Source organism: Mesoplodon mirus (genome assembly GCF_964341445.2).
Source record: "Mesoplodon mirus genome assembly, chromosome: 8".
Classification (NCBI taxonomy): domain Eukaryota; kingdom Metazoa; phylum Chordata; class Mammalia; order Artiodactyla; family Ziphiidae; genus Mesoplodon; species Mesoplodon mirus.
Window position 1 is genome coordinate 39,385,873 of NC_138984.1, and position 21,750 is coordinate 39,407,622.

Below are 21,750 nucleotides of genomic sequence, written 5' to 3' on the forward strand. Positions count from 1 at the left end.
GGGCGTCGTCGGGAGCGAAGGAGGATGCCAGCACAAAGGCGAGCCGAGACCCAGCCCGCTGCGGAAGGCGGCGGGAAGAGCCGCTGAGGGGCGCGCCGGGCGCGCTCGGCTCCGCGCTGCGTCTCTCGTCGTTGCCTCGGAGTCGCTGGGTCGGAGACGGCCGCGTAGGGTCCCTCGGCCCCGTGGCAGCGGCCACCGCAGCCGGGAGCTGCATGCTACGCGCGGCGGCGCCCCCGGTCGTCTGCTTTCCCCGCGGCGTGCGCGGGCCGGCCGGAGGGCGCCGGGGCCGCGGGTCCGGGCGACTGTGGGGGCGCCCTGCCGCCCGGCGGCCCCGTCCCCACCCGCAGTCGGCGGCAGCGGGCGCCGAGACCCAGGTGAGTGCGCGGCCCTGGCCCGGCCCTCGCGCCGCAGGTACCGGACAGCGGGAGGTGGCTTTGTTTTCCTCCCTCTCGCTCCGGCGCGGTCATTCATTTGACATTTCGGCTTCCGCTGCCCAGAGACGCGGGTGAGAGGCACTGGGACGTGTTTCAAGGTTTGGTTCTCCCGGGGAGCTGAGACTTTTGGGTCCATCTGAGCGTCACTTGAGGGAGCGGAGGCTTCATTTCCTTTTCGGTTTGGAACGTGTTGTGAACATCCTCTGCGGGGGCTTGGGGCCTGGAGGAAACTGGGGCTGCAGATTTAGACGTAGACGTTTCCGAGGACATGCATCTGCAGAGGTCTGGCTCTTCCATGCCTTGTGTTTTCCGCTATTAGCAGAGCTCAGGTGTTTTTCCTTGATTATTATTATTAATTTAGGAACATCTTTACAGGTACATTTATTTCCTTTAGAGTTGGAAGTCTTTGGAGACAATACAGAGAGCTCACAGAGTTACAGGGGATCAATCGATATTAAACTTGGAGAAGGCAAGCATCAGCAGTCCTCGTAGGTAGAGGTGGACGGTAGGCAAACTTCTCCGGGGGCCTTTAGCCTTCCCAGTATGGTTTCTGCTTTCACCGTCCTAGAGTCAAGCAAACTCTGAATTCTCATTGTACGTATGCCTTTGTCAAAGTGTGAAACTTGTCTTTTTTTGAATAGTTTTCTAGTTTGTCATTTGGAAGAAAAAGATTTTAATGTAATTATTAGAGTCCTCTATTAGACCTGGTGAAATTTCATGTTTTCATTTGTCTCATAAGTATGATTTTCATTTTACTATTTCTCCTGTTCCCTCAAGGGCTCATTTCTTCTGTTGCCTAGAGAGAGCTCCACCCGCTCCCCCTCCAACAGATGGCTGTGTGTTCTGAGAGGTTATCTTTAAAATGACACTCACATTACCTGTAAACAAAAAGGATCAGTTATTAGGCTTATCTTTGGAGTTATTAAAGCAAGAAGCCTAATCTGGATGGGGATATTATTAATGGTGTGAAAATCTGGAGTTTGCTAATCTGTTTGGGCATCAGAAGATTCCTGCAGGGATTGTTTATATAGTGTGGGAGACAGATGGCATCCCTAGCAGACAAGAGAAGCCCAGCATAAAGGCTCATTGTATTCTTCAGAAATTATCCACTTCACTGTTGGGAGATAGGGTCAGGTGGGGAAGACATAATTTTCATCTCCCAAAGGAGGCATTCTAACCTTATCATCCAGCAACCTAACCAGTTAGTTTCTTCTTTCTTTGAACATTTAAAAAGTCATTATTGAGCTGTTTGTTTTGATTATTCCTTCGGCCCATTTTGGCCTCAATTGTGGTTATGTGAAGCAATTTAAACAGTTATATTAACAAAAATGTCTTTGAATTTAAGATTATCGTACCACTGGGAAAACAGCAGTTCTTGTATACAAATGGCCCCTTGGACTCAGTGTCTCCTAGCTGGAAGGACTTTAGTCCAATCTGCATGAATTCAAAAGGAGTTTCTTCTACCATCTCCGTGACAGGTGGTTCCCTGGCTCCCAGCATTTGTCATGAGACTCTCAGCTATGGGTAGTACTCTACTTTTATAAGGCTTAACAGCCTAAGACATTTGCTTTATCATTGCCTCCATCACAGCACTGAACAGCCTTGGGCAGTGAATCTTTTTGAATGACTGTGGAGTCCTTGAAGAAATCAGTCATTCTGACCATTTGAGATAAGCCCGCTGGAGCTTTTCTGCTCCTACCACCATCATGGATTCTTTATGTGCTGTAGATTCCAACTAGATTGCAAAATTGGTCTCCCCTCTGGATGCATGTGAGGGAGAATATTCCAGTAAATTAATAGTCACTAACCACAGGACTAAATTTAATGAAGAACATGAGCAATGTTTGACCCCCCTGAACAGGAAGTATGGGGTAAAAGTAAGCATTGGCTCTGTTTAACGTGAGAACTGTAATCTTGAGGGAAAAAAAACATATTTTCTTACTTTTTTCAAATCCTTCTGCGCCACTGATCTCAGCAAAAGGCAAAGAAACCAAGGTTGTTACCTGTAGCTGAGGACAGATGCCATAGCTATTTCTTTTGGATGAATGTGTGCTGCTGGAGAGGTGGCTTTCGGGCTCTGTCCAGTTTCAGCATGTGCCTTGGCATCAACAAAAGGGTCTAACATTCAAATTCAGATTGTTAAATCTGCGGCTGGTATCTGTGTACCTTCTCACCAGGTTGCTTCCTTTCTAGTGAAATATTCCTTTATGAGAAACCCGAGGCACCAGGCCTGGGGCTTACTGGGCGCCTGGCCTGCATCCACATTCTAGTGTGTTGCTGCCTGCTTTCTTGAGTAAAAATGGAACCAGTTTTGCACAAATAGGGAATGGCAGGGTGGAGTGAAAACATTTTCAGCTCCATTGTGGAAAGCCAGGCCTGGCCTAAAAGAGAGAGGACTATATTTGAAGTTCGCTTGATGTAGCAGAGGCAGAATTGCTTCTTTATACACAGGATGCCTTTTGTGTGGGAAAATGTATGAGGGATTAGAAAGGTGACTACACCCTCTGCTTAGCCTGCAGTACTGGTTTTTTCCTGTTGACCTATCTGAATTATCAAATGCATCCCCTTTCACATTTAAAAGTGCCCTGGTTTGGATGATAAATTATGTGGTCACCCTAGATATTAAGGAATCTTCACTATTTTCTTTACCACCCTCTCCTGACTTCAAATTTTGAGTCTGGCTTTGTTTCAGTCTTTAATTTGTTAAATGCAAAGGTAAGAAAGGTAAAAAAAAAAAACCCCAGGGCTTCCCTGGTGGCGCAGTGGTTGAGAGTCCTCCTGCCGAGGCAGGGGACGTGGGTTCGTGCCCCGGTCCGGGAGGATCCCACATGCCACGGAGCGGCTGGGCCTGTGAGCCATGGCCGCTGAGCCTGCGCGTCCGGAACCTGTGCTCCGCAATGGAATATATATATACATTATATATATATATATATATATATATATATATATATATATATATATATATATTATATATATATATATATATATATATATCCCAAAACCCCAAAAATGCATAAGGAAAAAAGAAATAGCAAGGAAGACAAAAGACTGACGTAATTGGTTGCTTGTCATCTATTTATACATATAAGAAATAAAATAGCTTTTTCCTTGACATATTAAGTGTCTACTCTGGCTCTGAGCCCAGGTTATTATTGTCTTCGAGCACAGTAAGAATGAGTACCTGTTTACCTAGGGCCGGCATGAATTGGGACAACTATGATTTGGGAGAGCAGCTTCAACAAAATTCTGTTTGCAGACCTGATGGGTGCATGGCGTTTGCAGATATGAATGAAAGTTTCAAGATCTAGTGTTTGGTCAAGTTCTTGGAATTTACTGAGAGACCAAAACACATGTGTCGTTGTGAAGACTTGACTCCACATTCTCCTAGTTTCCAAGCCCTCTGGGCCACGGGGATAATAGAAGAGCCTTTGTTTTCTGCCCTCTCTTTTGACTAGAGTCTTGGGTTTGGGTCTCAGTTTTTCAGACAAAGGGCTTGCAGAGCAGAATGTGCTGTGCCCACTCATCACGTGAACATTCTCATAGGGGCTGGAGATTGTGCAGGTGACCTGGTGGGGGATTTGAGTTCTAAAGCTAGATATATGAAGCTTGTGGCATGTACTTCAACAATGGCTGTGTTCCTTGGCTAAAGAATTGCCTGTTTGAAAGAGTTCACTTGCAGTGCTGGCCAGCAGGTGTTACAATTAATTATGGCTGTCACTTTTTCCACACCCACTCCACTAAAATCCTCAAAAGCTTGGTCGGCATGCTTGAATAAGAAGAAATGTATATGCCGCAGAGCGGCTGGGCCCGTGAGCCATGGCCGCTGAGCCTGCGCGTCCGGAGCCTGTGCTCCTCAACGGGAGAGGCCACTACAGTGAGAGGCCTGTGTACCGCAAAAAAAAAAAAAGAAGAAGAAGAAGAAATGTATGTATCTTCTTTATGAGTAGGATAACCATGTAGTTATTTTTGCTCAGATAAGGACACTTTTGAGAGTAAAAGGGGATACTAACTGGAAGGGGCACCAGATCAAACAGTATAAACTGGACTATCCCAAGAAAATTATGATGGATGGTTGTCTTAACTATTACCTAAGTCATTAGCTTTTATATGAAGACTACCCATATGATGGAAAAATGTCCCTAGCTTCTTCTAGGTATGTTCAACATATGTCTAATGTGTGCATGCATATATGTGTATGTGTATATATACAAACATTGATCATATATCTATAGAGATGTGTATTGTGGGGTTGAAATTAACTACTTACGAAGACCTAGTCATTTGGAAAATTGTGACTTTCATCATTTTTTTCATGGGTTGACTTTTAAACTAAAAAAAAAGTCCAGCCTCTCCAAACTTTAAATCATCTTCTGACCTTCTGTAGTTCTCTTGCTTAAATCATTTGATAGTTCTCCATTTTCTGTTTAATTCTCAAAGTAAGATCCACAGACAGATTGGTGGTTAAAAAGGAAAAGCAGTGAAAAAATTTCACTTATTCATTCATTCATTCAACTACTATTTATTGAGCACCTTCCATGAATCTAGGTGCTGAATGAATAAAACTGCCCTTGTGAAGTTTTCTTTCAGTTGGGAGTGAAGGGGTAGGAGTGGGAGATGCACAATAAACCAAATTATATAGCATGGTAGAAGGGGAGAAGTGCTTTGGAAGAAAGAAAGTAGAACAGGATAGATGTAGTTGAGTAGCTTTCATGAAGAAAGAGACCTTAAGCAAAGACTTAAAGGAAGTGACAGAAGTTACTCATACAGATACCTGGGGAGGAGTGTTCCAGGCAGAGGGAACAGCCAGTGCGAAGGCCTGAAGGTGAGAATGTGTTTGGATGTGTTCAAAGGTTAGCAAGAAGACCAACACAAGGGGGTGTGGGGTGTTGGGGGGGACTTCGAAATGTGAATCAAAAAGATGGTGTAGGAGTGGCAGAGCATGTAGGACCTTGAGACGTGAGAGTAATTATAATTTCAGCAGAAATCCCATTATGTTCTTAAAAGTTATTATGGTATGAAAAATTGTGTTCATGCTACGAAGACTGCACTGGTCAACGTAGCTTACATTTCATAAGCACTTCATCATGGTGCACTTCATCTTGGTTAATATACTTTTTATGTCATTTGTTTATTGTTTATTTGTTAAAATAGCATAGTTTGTTGTTGCTGGTCTTAAATTGTATCTCAATTTCACAAAAATAGATCGGTGGCTCAAAAGTGGTTCATTGCAGTGTGAAAATAGTGATGAAAATAGTAATGTAAATGCTGCAGTTCAGAATGTCATAAACATACTTACAGAACCGAATCCCATTCCAAATATAAAATGTGTATCTGTATGTGTAAAAACAAGGACGCTTGTGAGAGTGATGATTTCAAAACAGTAGCTGAAATGGAAAAGTGCATATGGAAGTATGATGATGACTATCTCAAAACTGCTTTTTATTGGGCGTGCCATCCATTCGCTCCTAGTCCCCAGTCATTGCCTGTTATGAAACTTTGTCTGTGAAGCCATGGATGTTTTGGTGTCATTTTCAAACAAAGCACAGTGGCTTCCTTGTTATACTATTCAAGTTTCCCAGGGCAAGTACCCAATGATGTTTTCCGTTACAAAATTAATGTATTATACTGCTAACGGTGGGTAAGAGATTAAAACTCTAGTAGCTTCATTAAAGGATGCATGTAACAGAAGTAAGTATAAGTCATTTTATTGAAGAGACACCTGGAAAATCAGCTGGAAAGTTAAAGACAAACATTATCCTTAGAGAGAAACCAGAAGTTATTGACAGAATTCCTTTGTCAAATGACACGGTTGGCTGTTGCGTAATATCAGTGGAGTAGGGAAGAGCGATTACTATCAAGTGCACGCTAGCAGATATTTCACTTTATGGTTGGATGAAACCACCGATGTCATGCAGAGAATGAATCAGCTTTTGGCATTTGTTCAGGGAGGAGCACTTGGTGATGCTTTGTTCATTTATCACTGAAAACTTGTGCTATAGGGGAAGAGATTTTTCTTTTGGTTAACCATTATATATGAGACTGGAAAAGTCCTCAGGAGGCAGGACTGACAGAGCATAAGTTTCATGTACAGATAAGAAGTTGAGGGGTTCATGAAGAAAAGACGTTGTACCTAGAAGCCAATCCACATGCTCTTCCATTCACAGCGAAGATGTAGCACCTTCTGATCTTGAGGAAATACTAAAAGAAAGTGAAAACTGGGTACAGCCAAGTTGCGGCCCCTGAGTACCTGCATGTGCTGTGCAAAGTGATGGGCAGGGAGTATAAGGCTGCTTCTCTGTGCTGAGGTGCCCTGGCTGTTTAGGGGAAAGGTGCTCATATGATATTTTATCTGTGGTGTAAGATATCTGTGGAGCAAGAAAAATGTTTCTTCATGACGCAGATTAGAAATGATTTCCCTTGTATCAAGTGGCATGCCTCAGTACTAACCTCTGCCCACAGGGAACCATGTCAAGGACAGGGAGGGAAGGAAGAATTGTTAACAAATAAAACAATCCACCACAGTCATAGGACTGAGACATTTTTTTCATTAGAGAGAGTTGGAGGTCCACATTGACCATAAAGAGTAGAGGAGGTTAAAAAAAAAAAGAGTTGAGGAAATATTTTCAGTAACGGACAGTCCTTTAAATCAGAAGCACAATACCTCTCAGTGACCTACTGGAAGAATAAGAGCACAAAGGAATAGAACTTAGATCCAGTAAAGTTGATGCAGAGAGAGTACAAGTGTATACTTAATATTTGAGAGCATGTAGGGAACCACAGTGGGAGGAGCCCAGGCTTTTAGGATTTTGTGTTAAGACACTGGCTAGCCCGGAGTAGAGGTAAAAGGAGGTGGAGAAGTCTGACAATTGGACATGACTTTTCTTATACTTTTTCCTTAGGCTTGGCTTCATTTCAGACAAATGGACTGGATACTCGAGTGTTTTCAGAACACGATCTGTATTGCCTCCAACCTAACCTAGAAGAAATATAAATGTTCTCTAGTGGTCTAGGATTCTTTGCATAGGACTCCTGTCCTTCCTTCCCTCCTCCCTCCCTCTCTCTTCCCTTCCCTCCCTTCTTCTCTCCTTCTTTTCTCCCCTCCCTGCCTCCCTCTCTTCTTTTTTTCTTTCCCTCTTTAAGCTATTGAGTTGGCATCTTTAAACTAGAAGACACTTTGAGAGCTCATCTCCTCTCTGTCCATGTCTTTTAGCAGATATGTGTGCTATCCAGGGCAAGAGGGATAAGGGCCTCTAGGGAAGTTCTGTTTCTCGTTCAGCTAACCCACTCTAATGTGGAATATCCAGTTATAGCACACATTTAAATTTTAACCCTCATCCTTCAATAAAGGTCCATTTCTTGGGGAGTTCCCTGGTGGCCTAGTGGTTAGGATTCTGGGCTTTCACTGCTGTGGCCCGGGTTCAATCCCTGGTTGGGGAACTGAGATCCCACAAGCCTCAGGTGAGGCCAAAAAAAAGAAAAAAAAAACCATTTCTCTCTTTTTTTTTGGACTTTAATAAAGATGGAGTCATTGTCTTTTGTCTAATAACTCTTCCGTAGTGATGGCCATTATTTCATTCTAGGACAGAAGTCATTCATGCATTATTCATTGAACAAACTTCGAGAATCTTACACGTGCCAGGCTCTGTGCTGAGTGATAGTTATAAAAGAGGTCAGTATTCAGACATGGACCTAACCAGATAAAACAGAAAATTGAATTAGGATATAGGCAATGGTAACAAAAATGTGAATAAACAAGTAAAGATGTAATTGCAAAGCAAATGTGGCAGAAATGTAAACAGTTTTACATTAGGGTGGTGGTATTTCGGCTACTTATTATATATTAACTTCTGAACTGTATGATCTTCTGAATGTAATTTTGAAATATTTTGTGAGTAAAAAGTGAAGAAAGCATAGTTGAAGGTGTGATAAGTGCTTTGTAGAGGAGGACCTTGATAGAGAAGGAAGTATAACTGAGACTTCCTTTACATGGGGTGGTCAGGGAAGACCTGGAGTGTAATTCATCATTTGCCTGTGTGAGAGGGGTGAGGATAATTTGGACAGGGCTCAGAGAAGAGTCGCAAAGATGATTGACGACAGAGTTGAAAATAAGACCTTCGGGAGCCGTCTCAAAGAACCAGGGGTGTAGAGCAGCCATAGAATTTAACCCGACGCAATGACTTAGGCTCTCTTTTTCTTCAATTTATACACATCCACTTCTACATGTTCACATTCTCTTCACTCATTTCTCATGGTCAACATCAGGCAAGGCACGTGATTCAGGTTAGAATTCCATGTTAGAGGAAAATTGAAGTTTTGTTCTGCAGCTGAGGAAAAATTGGAAGGGACCTGAGAGGCAAACTAGTTCAGCCTTTGTATGAAGGAATATCTTTTCAAGGTTGTTAACGGTGGTCATCCAGTTCTTAGGAGATGGCTTCCATGCTTCCTCCACCTAGAACGGGGCGGTGGTAAGTGGAGCATTCTGGTTTACTCACAGTAGGCACGTCCTCTTTCCATTGCATAAATACCCCAGACTCATCTCCACCTCAGCACTTCTACCACAGGAACACTTCCCACCTGGAATGCCTACCCGTTCTACCTACTTTTCTGTGTGTCATTTAAAAGTGGTGCTTTTCATCATTTCCCCCCCATCTTACTCTTATGAAGAATATGGCATTTCTAGAAGTAAATGTAGCTTCCTTTGTCATGATTGGCAATAAGGTTGGGGGTAGAGTGAGTATCCTAATCTGGGAGGGGATTGAGGGCAGTGTGTTTAGTGTGATACCTTCCCCCCACATGCTAGTATGCCCCACTCTTGGGAATCGCTATCTTATAGCAATTAAGATCTTAATCATCTGCTGCTTTAGGTGGTGCACTGCTTATTTTGTTTGCTATTAGTCTTTTTGCCAACTAGACTTTAAGTACTCTGAAGGTATGGAAACTTGGCTGATACCTCCGTATAATGCCCAGTATTGATCATGAAGTGAATACATATACAATGATCAATGCCTCATGGCTGAAGGAACCACGTGTTTCTTTTTCATGGACCATTATGAAAGGCTATTATTTATATAAATCAGATTTTAAGTTGGCACAGATGCTAAAAGATTACTATTTTTATAGTTTTAAAATGGCAGAAAGTCAAGTCTTGGAGGTCTGATTCATTGAGATAATTCCCATATCAGAAACCTCCTTCTTCCTTTGTAAGCCTTTTAACTCCTTGCTATTCAAAGTGTAGTCTACAGACCAGTGGCATCAGCATCACCCGGAAGCCAGACCTACTGAGTCAGAATCTGCATTTTAACAACATCCTCAGATATGTTCTATACACAGTAAAGTTTGAGAAGCATTTTATTATTAACACAAAATTCAGAAATTTAGGAGGAGCATTTATCTTCAAAGAGAAGTGAGTCTGGAAATGAAGATTTCATTGGTCTGTGGATGAGATCCTCAGTGCTTTCTGTCGTGTTGGCCTGGAATTAACACTGCTTCTTGCCAGGCCAGAATTATGTAGGAGTGCCCCAGGGTAATTTAAGTAAGTGAGTGGTACAGATGTTAGACGTGATGGTGATTACAGGAAGTTGAAGCAGTTTGGAGTGAGAAACTAGGAGAGCCTGGCAAAAGTAGAGGATATTGGCCATGCAACCTGAAACCAAATATAAGGGGAAAGGTCTTCCCTTTATGATTAGAAACAACTTCTAACTCTCTGGATTTGGACTCGGTTCTCATACTCCAACCCCTCCAGAGCCAGTAGGACACAAGTGAAACTGGCTTAAAGTGCTGTGCACGGAAACCTCGTGGAGTGGTGAGGATCGTGGAGAGGCATTCTTCATCGGAGGGGAAGGAGGTGTCACCACTCAGGTCACCCAGTTGTTGCCACATGGGAATTTGGGTGCAGCATGGCCAAATCGTTGGATTTTTCAAATGAAAAATGAAGCTAAAAATATAAGTTTGTACATAAAACATCTCTTGGGTATAGTATGTTGGTAATTAAAATGTTTTTAGAATGGCTCAGGCCAAACAAAATTCATATGCTGCCTGCATCTGTTTTGTAACCCCTGTTCTGGAGCAATAAAACATATGTGGTGGTGTGAATACCTGGGTTTTTTAGAGCAGGGCACCAAACACAGGGAGAGGCCTTTTGGTCCTGGTAAGGACCATTTTGGATCTTTACTAAATAAAAGAAATAAAAAGACATAAAAGAAGGGAGCTGCACTTGCTTTGATGACCTGATTTAAAATGTATGTCTGAAGAACCTCAGTAACTAATGGTGTTTGAAAGAAAGAGTTAGATGCCTAAAGGCATAAAATTTTGGCCCTGTAAAATCTGAAGGGGAAGTAAGCATGGAGTTGGGTCCAGGGTGAGGAAATGAGGTCATGGAAATTTCTTGGCACCCCCAAGCTAGGATCACACGGTGCAACAGAGCTGGGAGGCTGGACCACAGCTTGGAACTTACTGTGCTTGGAGAGAAGTGTGACTGGAGATAGAATTCGAGTTAATTTACCTTTAGCATCTGGTTGTTAAATTTAGGTGGTGGCTAATATTTATTTATTTAAAAAAATTTTTTAAACATACTTAAAAAAATTATTTATTTATGGCTGCATTGGGTCTTCGTTGCTGTGTGCTGTCTTTCCCTAGTTGTGGCGAGTGAGGGCTACTCTTCCTTGCAGTGCACGGGCTTCTCATTGCGGTGGCTTCTCTTGTTGCAGAGCACGGGCTCTAGGCGTGTGGGTTTCAGTAGTTGTGGCACATGGGCTCAGTAGTTGTGGCTCGTAGGCTCTAGAGTGCAGCCTCAGTTGTTGTGGTGCATGGGCTTAGTTGCTCTGTGGCACGTGGGCTCTTCCCAGACCAGGGATCAAACCCATGTCCCCTGCATTGGCAGGTGGATTCTTAACCACTGCGCCACCAGGGAAGTCCTGGCTAATATTTAAAGTTTGCTGGAATTGAGTTTTCTATTAAAGTTTGTCATGGTAAAATTAGCATTTTATATATTTTGAGAGTGAAAACTAGGTGAAGGAATCAAAATTCTTTCCAAAGATTTGTTGTTGATTATACTTCTTGTTAAAAACTAAATACCTTAAAGATTAGCACTGTTTATTATTCATCTTTACATTATTATCATCTTTACATCCACCACAGTCTGGGTCATTGATCTGTACTGATTATAAGACAGAATATAGTTTATTTTCTATCTTGATGAGTCATTCTGTAGGTATTCATTTTCCTTACTGATTTAAAAAAATAATGGCTATGTTGAGATATAATTCACATACCATAAAATCCATCATCTTAAAGTGTACAATGTAGTGGGTTTTAGTATATTTACAAAGTTGTGCAACCACCACCACCCTGTAATTTCAGAACCTTTTTATCACCCTCAAATGAAGTCCAGTGCCCTTAGCAGTCACTCATCTCCCCTGCCTCCAGCCCCTGGCAACCATCACTCTAGTTTCTGCCGTTATAGATTTGCCTCTTGCAGACATTTCATAAAAGTGGAATTATATAATATGTAGCTTTTTGTGACTAGCATCTTTCACTTAGCATAATGTTTTCAAAGTTTATCCATATTGTAGCATGTGTTAGCATGCCATTCTTTTGTATAGCCAAATAAAATTTTATTGTATATATACCACATTTTTTTATCCATTCATCAGCTGATGGACATTTGAGATGTTCTCAATTTTTGGCTATTATGAATAATTCTGCAATGAGCATTTGTGTAAAAGTTTTTGTGTAGATATATGTTTTCAGTTCTCTTGAGTATACACCTAGGAGTGGAATTGCTGGGTCATATGGTAACTCTATGTTTATCATTTTGAGGCTCTGCCAAACAGTTTTCCAAAGTGAGTGCACTATTTTACATTTTACTCATCAATGTCTGAGGGTTCCGATTTCTCCATATCCTTACCTACACTTGTTATTGCTTTTCTTTTTGATTTAACCATTCTGGTGGGTATGAAGTGGTATTTCATTGTGGTCTTGATTTGCTTTTCTGTAATGACTCATGATGTTGAGCATCTTTTTGTGTGGTTATTGGCTATTTGTGTATATTTTTTGGAGGCATGTCTCTTCAAATCCTTTGCTAATTTTAAAATAAATTTATTTATTTAAAAATTTTTGTGTTGTACAGATTTTTTTTGTATAGATTTTTTTTGTATCTTTCTGGATTCTAGACACTTATGAGACATATGACTTGAAAATATTTCTTATGTTTTTTGGATTTTCTTTTCACTCTCTTGACAGTGTCATTTGAAGCACAAAAGTTTGTGATTCTGATAAAGCCCAAGTATCTTTTTTTTTCTTTCTTGTGATTTTGGTGCATATCTGTCCTTGTTGATCTCCTAATTGTTCAATCCAATATGGAAAATGGAGTATTGACATCTTTAACTATTATTGTTAAATTGTCTTTTTCTGCATATCTGTCCTTGTTGATCTCCTAATTGTTCAATCCAATATGGAAAATGGAGTATTGACATCTTTAACTATTATTGTTAAATTGTCTTCAACTCTGTCAGTTTCTACTCATGTATTTTGCAGCCCCTTGTAACATATATGTTTGTAATCATTATGTCTTCCTTTTGAATTGACCCATTTATCTTTATAAAATACTCTTTCTCCCATTACCATTTTTGCCTTAAAGTCTATTTTGTCTGTTGTTGGCATTGTCACTCCGTCTCTTTTTTTAGTTACTGTTCCCATGATGTGTCTTTTTCCATCCTTTTACTTTTACCCATTTGTGTCTCTGAATCTAAATTGTCTCTTTTAGACAGCATGTAGTTGAATCATTTAAAAATATATTCTGCCAATCTCTGCCTTTTGGTGAGTGTTTAACTCAAATGTTTGATTGGAGTGTTTAATTTATTTACATTTAATGTAATTACTGTTTATCAGATGGATATATATCTGCCTTGTTTGCTGTTGGTTTTCTGTGTGTCTTATGTTTTATTTGTTCCTCAGTTCCTCCATTACTTTCATTAAATATATATGTTTTGTAGTGTGCCATTTAAATTTTCTTGTTGTTGCTTTTCTGGAGAAGATAATTTTCATAGGCCTTTATTCTGTCATTCCTGATAATATTGTTATGATAATTTTTGAGTTATTTTCTTAGTTGTTGCCTGGTTATTAACAGTGAAATTTTTAATTTAAAACAATCTAGTTCATATCAATTTCAACTTCTTTCAAAAGTATACAAAAACTTTACTTCAATATGGCTTAATTCCTTGCTTTATACATTGTAAGCCCATCATTAACACTTTTATAGTTATTGTCTTATGTAGTTGTTTTTAAATAGAAAAGCGTTGTAAACAAAAATACATTTATAATGTACTTTGCATTTAACTATGTCGTTAGCTTTTCCAATTCTCTTTATGTCTTCATGTGGATTTGAGTTAATATTTAGTGATTTTTATTTCAGCCTCAAGAACTCCCATTAGTATTTCTTGTAAGACAGATTTGATAGTGATGGATTCTCTCAGGTTTTGCTTGGCTGGGAATGTCTTAATTTCTTCTTCATTTTTGAAGGATAATTTTGCTGGATATAGAAGTCTTGGTTAACTTTTTAAAATTTCACTGATTTGAATGTGTTATTCCAATGCTCTCTGGCCTTCATAGTGTCTGATGAGAAATCAACTGTTAATCTTATTGAGAATCCTTTGGTTGTGATGAGACTTTTTCTTGCTGTGTTCAAGTTTCTCTCTGTCTTTTGACATGACATTTTGACTATGATGTGTCTTGGTGTGGATTCTTTGTAGTTATCCTACTTTGAGTTTATTGAACTCCTTGGTTATATAGATTAATGTTTTCATCAAATTTGGGAAGTCTTTGGCCATTATTTCTTCAAATAATGTTTCTTTCCTTTCCTTCTGGAATTCCCAGTGTGCACGGCATGATACAATATCTGTAGTTTCATATGTCTCTGAGGCTATGTTAATTTTTCTTCTTTCTTTTTCTGTTCCTAAACCTGGATAATCTTAATCCACATATCTTCAAGTTCACTGATTCTTTCTTCTGCCTATTAAAATCTGCTGTTGAACCCCTCTAGTGAATTTTCCATTTCAGGTATTGTACTTTTCAACACCAGAATTTTAATCTGGTTCTTTTACAAAATAATTTTTAATCTCTATATTGATATTCTTTTTTTTAACTCTTTATTGAATTTATTACAACCTTGCTTCTGTTTTATGTTTTGGTTTTTTGGCCACGAGGCATGTGGGATCTTAGCTCCCTGACCAGGGATCGAGCCTGCACCCTCTCCACTGGAAAGCAAAGTCTTAGCCACTGGACCGCCAGGGGAAATCCCTATATTGATATTCTTTGTTTGGTGAAACAATGTTTTTAAATTCTCCTTTAATTCTTTAGACATGGTTTCCTTTAGTTATTTGAACATATTTTTAGTATTTTTAAATCTTTGTCTAGGATGCCCCAAATCGGGGCTTCTCAGGGACATATTTTGTTTAACTACTTTATTTCATGTGTGTGGGCCATACTTTCCTGTTTATTTGTGTATGCTTTAAGTTTTTATTGAAAAATGGGCATTTCAAATGATATCATATGGCAACTCTGAAAATCAAATTGTCCTACCTCCCCAAGGTTTGGTGTGTTTGCTCTTTGTTGCTGTTTTTTGTTTATTTACTGACTTTACTGAATAAATTCTGGAAAGCCTACATTCTTGTCACATGTGGCTACTGAATTTTTGCTTTGTTCTGTTAGTGGTCAGTTAATGATTAGATAGAGATTTCCTTAAATGTCTGAAACCAATAAGTATCTCAGTCTTTGCTGAGCAGCTCTATGTGCATGTTGGGGCACGCCTTCAACAAGTAGCCAGGCAGTTGACAACTGTGCTGTAGCCTTCATTTCCTGCATGCACAGAGCCTCAAGATCAGCCAGAGCTGAAAGAATGGGGTCTCCTGAGATATTTCTTAGGTATGTGCATATTGCTGCACGTGAATGTGGTCTTTTAAATCATAAGGAATATGTCAGAGCCTTTCAAATCCATCCATGGACATTTCATTCTCCAGATCTCTCTTTTAAGTTTTTAAGCCAGCCTCTTCTTTGCTCCAGCTGGTATTGCTGCCATAGACATCTGTATTGTTAAACAGTTGCAGCTGAGTGTTTTCAACAAATGCTATGGGGCTAGAGCTTTTTCCATTGAGTGATCTCTGAGTTAGGTCCAATAAACACAAGCCCTGGGCGTAGGGCTTTTCCAAGTAACTGCCAGGTCAAATAGTGACAATTCACTGGGATAGAGCCATTTTGTGGAACTCCAAACCCATTTGCTCTCTCCGTTGCCTGCTAGATTATGGGTTTTTTCAGTCACTGTGGCTGTAATGATGCTGATTTTTAGGGGTATTGTGATGCTGGGGAGAAAGTGATTGGAAATAGGGAAAATGAAAATGCCACTAAGCTCACTGTACTTATTGTGACACGACCAGTTTTTGTGCCTTAATCATTCTCATAATGTAGTAAGCCTTTCATTCATTTCCAAAGTTGTGAAAAAGTTGACTTTGACAATTTTTGCCAGTGTTCTCATTGCTTTTATGGAGGATCAGATTTTTGGGGGTCCTTACTTGGCCATTCTGGAAGTGCTTCTCCCTCCTACTGAATTTTACAACTGCCTACTACTCTTGTGATGTTACACTTTGATTAGCTTCTTGCTTGCTTTCAAGATTTTGAAACGTAATTTTTATTTTTTCATCTTTGTTATCTCTGCTTTGTTCACCCCTCCCATAGGTACATGCTTTTTAAAAAAAATCCATGTGTAGATTGAAGAAGTTAATTGAGGTAAAATACACGTAACATAAAAATTTTCCACCTTAAATAACCATTCTTATATGTAAAACTTAGTAATGTTAAGTACATTGACATTGTTATGCAAACAATCTCCAGAACTCTTTTCATTTTGAAAAACTGAAAGTCTATACCCATTAAACAAAGCTTCCCATTTCTCCCTACCCCCCCACACCATGCCCTGACAAGCACCATTCTATTTTCTGTCTATATGAATTTGACTATTCCAGGTATCTCATATAAGTGGAGTCATATAATATTTGTCTTTTTGTGACTGGCTTATTTCATCTAGCATAATGTCTTCAAGATTCATCCATGTTGTAGCATGTGTCAGAATTTCCTTACTTTCTAAGGCTGAGTAATATTCTGTTGCATGGATATGTCATATTTTGTTTGTACATTCATCCATCAATAAACACTTGGGTTGTTTCCACCTTTTTGCTATTGAATTGCTATTGAATTCATTGCTGTGAATGTAGGTGTACAAATATCTCTTTGAGACCTGGCTTCAATTCTTTTGAGTATATAATTATTTTTCTGTTGTTGTTTTGAATGGAAGTATCTACAGAAATATCCCATTTGATAGTTTTTTTTAACTGACTGTCTCAAATTTTGCTATATAATACATTTTCATTAGGCACAACTAAGTATTCTTTCCTGATTCTGCTTAGACATAGACATTATCTCTCTTGTTCTCCCATTTTTAAGCTGCTAAAGTTTAAAAAATTTTAAATGACTTGAAGCCATGTCAGGGGTTAGGAAATGAGTAAATTACAAACTTAAATGGAATCCAACTTCTCATTCTAGTTGAAACCTAAAATTTCTGTGTTTTATTATTTGTTATGTGCCTAAAGAAAAAGGAGAATGTAGGGATAAGAATCATTATAGTTCTTCTGAATAAGCAACCAACACAACATCGTGTCTAAATTTCACTGTTAAATAAGTAGGCTATTGGGAAAGTATATTTAGGAATAGAAAGTAGCAGGCATTTCTTGGATAAATTTTGGTGTTTATCAAGAAGATGACATTTGAGACATTTGAGACATTTGAGAAGTTTTATTTCTATAATTTTTCTTAGTTTTTTGACTAGTTCTTTTTTTTTTTTTTTTTTTTTTGTGGTACACGGGCCTGTCACTGTTGTGGCCTCCCCCGTTGCGGAGCAAAGGCTCTGGACGTGCAGGCTCAGCGGCCATGGCTCACCGGCCTAGCTGCTCCACAGCATGTGGGATCTTCCTGGACCGGGGCATGAACCCGTGTCCCCTGCATTGGCAGGCGGACTCTCAACCACTGCGCCACCAGGGAAGCCCGACTAGTGCTTTTTTAGGCTCTTTCTTTTACTTAATTTTATTCATACATCTAGTCTCCATTTTGTAGTAGGTGGGGGTGGGTGAAAGTACTGTGAGTCTTTAAATTGACAGCACTTTTAGGAACCAAAGTTTCATATAATAACTAACATAACACTGAATTTTTATTTACACATATATTTGAGGATTATGACTTCCTAGTTTTTTAAAGAAACACACAACTTGACCTTGAATGAAATTCTAACAAATCCTTAGCTAAATTTGGAAATGTAAAGATAATAAGAGAGAGAGAGAGAGAGAGAGAGAACAAGTGAAGCAAAATATACAAAATCTCCAATTAAAATAATTAAACATTTCTAAAGGAAGTGTGTTTGAAATAATATATATTACTAATTGTTGTATTTTTAGATGTGTGTAATATTAAAGTGAAACAAAAGATTTACTGGATAACTGTGGTATATAAGATTAAAAATTTGTTTTCCTCTAAGAAATTTTTTGGGAAATAAAATATTCCATTTCTCAGTTTCCAAAATGTGAGAAGGTTTTATTTAGTGCTTTCTGTTCAATTCTCATTGAGGGAAGGATGAAACTAATTTAGAAATAGATGTACTAAGGCATCTTGACACTGATATTTTTATTGTATAAGGTAAGAAAGTCTTAGACTTTTGCTAAAGAATGTATGCAGTTAGTTCCAGGAGTTCTTTGTGACAATAGCCCCATCAATGTTAGACAGTTAATTCTGGTTGAATACCTGGAAATTACAGAAATAACCCATTCCTGCACTTTCCGTCTACTTTTCTTAGAGCAGTAGGTTCTATAGGCATGTTGTTCAGCTGCCTTACAGATTGTCTCAGGTGACAGATTCACCAACTACTTTACTGTGACAAACAAGGGTCACTAGTTTATAACCTTTTCCAGTTAGCAGTAGCTTCTTTCTTGTTACCTAGCACCCAATTGCTAAGCCAGTGCCTCCTATTTTATATTTATATAATATCAGCATCCCATTTCTGTTACCAATTTCTAAGATTCTCTGAGTATGAGCTAAGCTGGTATAATTGACACTTCCCTAAAACAGTGGCTCTAAAGATAGAAGCTCACTGCTTGCTAACATTTTCTCTAATATTTCTCTTGTTTTTACCTGAAAGAGTGTTTTGGAAAAACTTCATTCCTTCCTCCCTGTGTGTCTCCTTTTCTTTCACATAGAACACTTCTGATGCCTCTAGTTGCCAAATGCTTGGAGGTTTTCCCCCAGCAAGCAATCCTCTGGGACACCACCTGGGTGTCCTACAGTTTAAGTCAGTTCTAATACTATCTACCTGGAGATAGCATCAGATCCCACAGGTTAAGGGCTCAGTCCCATGACTCTGTCCCCCCAATTCACATGCCAAGGGCAAGAAGTAGGTCCCCAGGTTACCTACAACTTCTGTCCAACTTGGCTACAAATCAGAGGTTCTTATGACCTCCTCCCACCTTGGATCAGATTAATTTGCTAGGGCAGCTCACAGAACTCAGGGAAACATTTACTTTTGTTTACCAGCTCATTAAAAGATATGATAAAAGATACAGATGAACAGTCAGATGAAGAGAAATATGAAGGACCCCTCAGGTCTGGGAGGGTCCTGAGTGCAGGAGCTTCTTTCCGTGTGGGTTGGGGTACATCATGCTCCCAGTATGTGGATGTGCGCACCCACCTGGAAGCTCTCTGAACCCCATATAATTGGGATTTTTATGGAGGCTTTATCATGTAGGCGTGACAGATCATTAAGTCCATTTTCAGCCTTTCTCCCTTCTCAAGAGAATGGGAGGCGGGGCTGAAAAGTCCAAACTTCTAATCATGGCTTGTTCTTTCTGGTGACCAGCCCTCATTCAGGAGCTCACCCAGAGTTACCTCATTAGACCAGGAAATGCTCCTTTCACCTGGAAATTATAAGGGTTTCAGGAGCTCTGTGTCAGGAACCAGGACCAGAGACTACGGTATGTATTTTTCCCATTATTTCACAGGTGAACGATAGTCCAGGGTGGATAGGCACTTTGAGCACTGCTTATTTCTTTTATTTTGGTTCTCTGCCATCCCTTAGGGCTCTGTCATCATCTGAATGGTTGAAGTTGCCTCAATTCTACATTTGTGTTCCACTGTGAGAAGGGAGAGAAGCACATGACATGGAAGGTGCATATATCACCTCCACTCACGAGGGAACTTAGTTCACCAGTGAGAACCATTGGTGAGAACTTGGTGCATGACCACAACGAACTGAATGGGGGCTGGATGGCCACGTGCCCAGCTATACCTCTGTTACTAGGAAAGGAGAGATTAGATTTTGGGCAACGCTTAGTGATCTGCCACAGTTACTTCTCTGAATTTTACTTTTCTCATCTCTAAGATGATAGTAATCGTATCTACCTTAGAGAGTTGTCTTAAGGGTTAGGTAAAGTAATACATATAAATTATTCATTCAGTTTCTGGCGTATGAAACATGCTCAGTAAATGTTAACTATGAAGATATTTTTCAAAGAACAAGAGTAAATATTGCTTTCTTGTTTTTCAGTGCTTACAGAACTCTTAAGCAATGCTTATTTTACTTCAGGAAATTATACTGTTTTATTTGAAACAATAAAAGATACTGAGCTAAGTAGGTGAAGACCACAGGTATTATAGAAATATAACCTCTAGGCTTTTTGTTTTAGCTTATTTTTAAACAAAGTATTATTTATGAACAGTATTTCATGCTATTTCTCATAATGGCTTTAATGTTGATAACGATAAGTAGGTTTTGAGGTAAGTAGTCCATTAGAGTCCATTTAATTTCAGTTGCACAAATTTTAGTTAGATTTTTCTTTTGAAATAGGTCATCGCTAGAAGCAGTTCATTTATTTGGCAAGATATTCTTAGTGTATGGATTTGCTGCAGAAGTGAGAATTTTAAAATGCATCTTAGGGCTTCCCCGGTGGCGCAGTGGTTGAGAGTCCGCCTGCCGATGCAGGGAACACGGGTTCATGCCCCGGTCCGGGAAGATCCCACATGCTGTGGAGCAGCTGGGCCCATGAGCCATGGCCGCTGAGCCTGCGCGTCCGGAGCCTGTGCTCTGCAACGGAGAGGCCGCAACAGTGAGAGGCCCGCGTACCACACACAAAAAAAAAAAAGCATCTTAATTTTAAAACTTGTTTTCCTGATATTTCCTGGGGGGAATAAACTATAAAACCTCTTACTAATTTAAAGAAAAACAAAACTTCTTTATTGTTGATATTTTGAAACATATACAAAAATAGTTTTTAAACTGTCTGATTTTGGAAGTAGGGAATGTAATCCCTACATTTCATAGTATAATAGTATTGTGACTGTTGGAATGTACTGTATATTATTTGCCCTTTGTAGCTCGAAAGAAACTTTTAAATCTATAACAAATTATTATCTTTAATTGTTCACAGCCAATTGTTATTATTTTGGAATATAGAAAGTTAACTTTATTTTGGATTTTGGCTTCCTTACTTATTTACTTTATCCTGTCAATTGTTAAGGATCATTCATTAACGTGTTTGAAGCAGTTCTTAGCAAAAACCAGTTTTTGGTCAGAAAATGAAAATGAAATGTGACAAGCCTATTATTCAGGGATTTTCATTAGTTTTGTGAAATCATATGTTAATTTGGTTAAAGCAGCATCTCTTTCCATTGGAAATGTGTTTCAGAGTTGAGAAAGCTGACCTTTAAATTGATTTGCTCATTAATCCCCTACTTTCTTTGACGATAAGGACATAAGAAATAAAAAATCAAAGAACATGTTAAGTTTTGTTTTGTTTTGTTTTTGAGTTAGTATCTCTAAAATATGTTCATTTGTTGCATAAGAATTCCTTCTTGGTTTGCTATTTCTTGGGCAGAGTGCCAGAAGAGAAATATGTGCGCCATCTGCTTTGTCATCATCAATTTTGGATTCAATTCCCCAAATTTAGGTTGAGTTCTCACTGATTTAACCTGCAGCTTTTGGTACTTTTTTTTCTTGATCTTTGGACTCGCTGGCTTATCTTGTGGGTGAGCTTAAGATGATCTTTACATGTAGTAAGACATGTGGGGTTACGCAGCTATCAGTCTTGTAATAACTTAGGTTGAACTTTGTTGTTAACATGGTGGGAAGTATTGGGCTAAAGGCAGCTTTGAATTTTACCACAGGGTTTCTCTAACTTTCTGTGAAGAAATAGTTGAAGTTCTTGCCTTGAAAAAAATTGAAAGCACAGAA

At 39.4% G+C, this 21,750-nt stretch overlaps 1 protein-coding gene across 6 annotated transcripts in view; it reads left to right on the forward strand.

Moving 5' to 3' along the window:
* The first annotated feature begins 278 nt into the window (after positions 1 to 278).
* The window catches only part of HECW2 (HECT, C2 and WW domain containing E3 ubiquitin protein ligase 2), a 415,178-nt gene continuing 393,706 nt past the window's right edge, over positions 279 to 21,750 (forward strand). For 5 of the 6 annotated variants that reach the window (XM_082629938.1, XM_082629942.1, XM_082629944.1 and 2 more), the window contains exon 1: positions 279 to 374. The gene's annotated coding sequence lies outside the window, so the exon portion shown is untranslated. Of the gene's footprint in view, positions 375 to 19,721; positions 19,744 to 21,750 lie in introns of those variants that run through there. The other variant, XM_082629939.1, reaches the window with a different exon arrangement.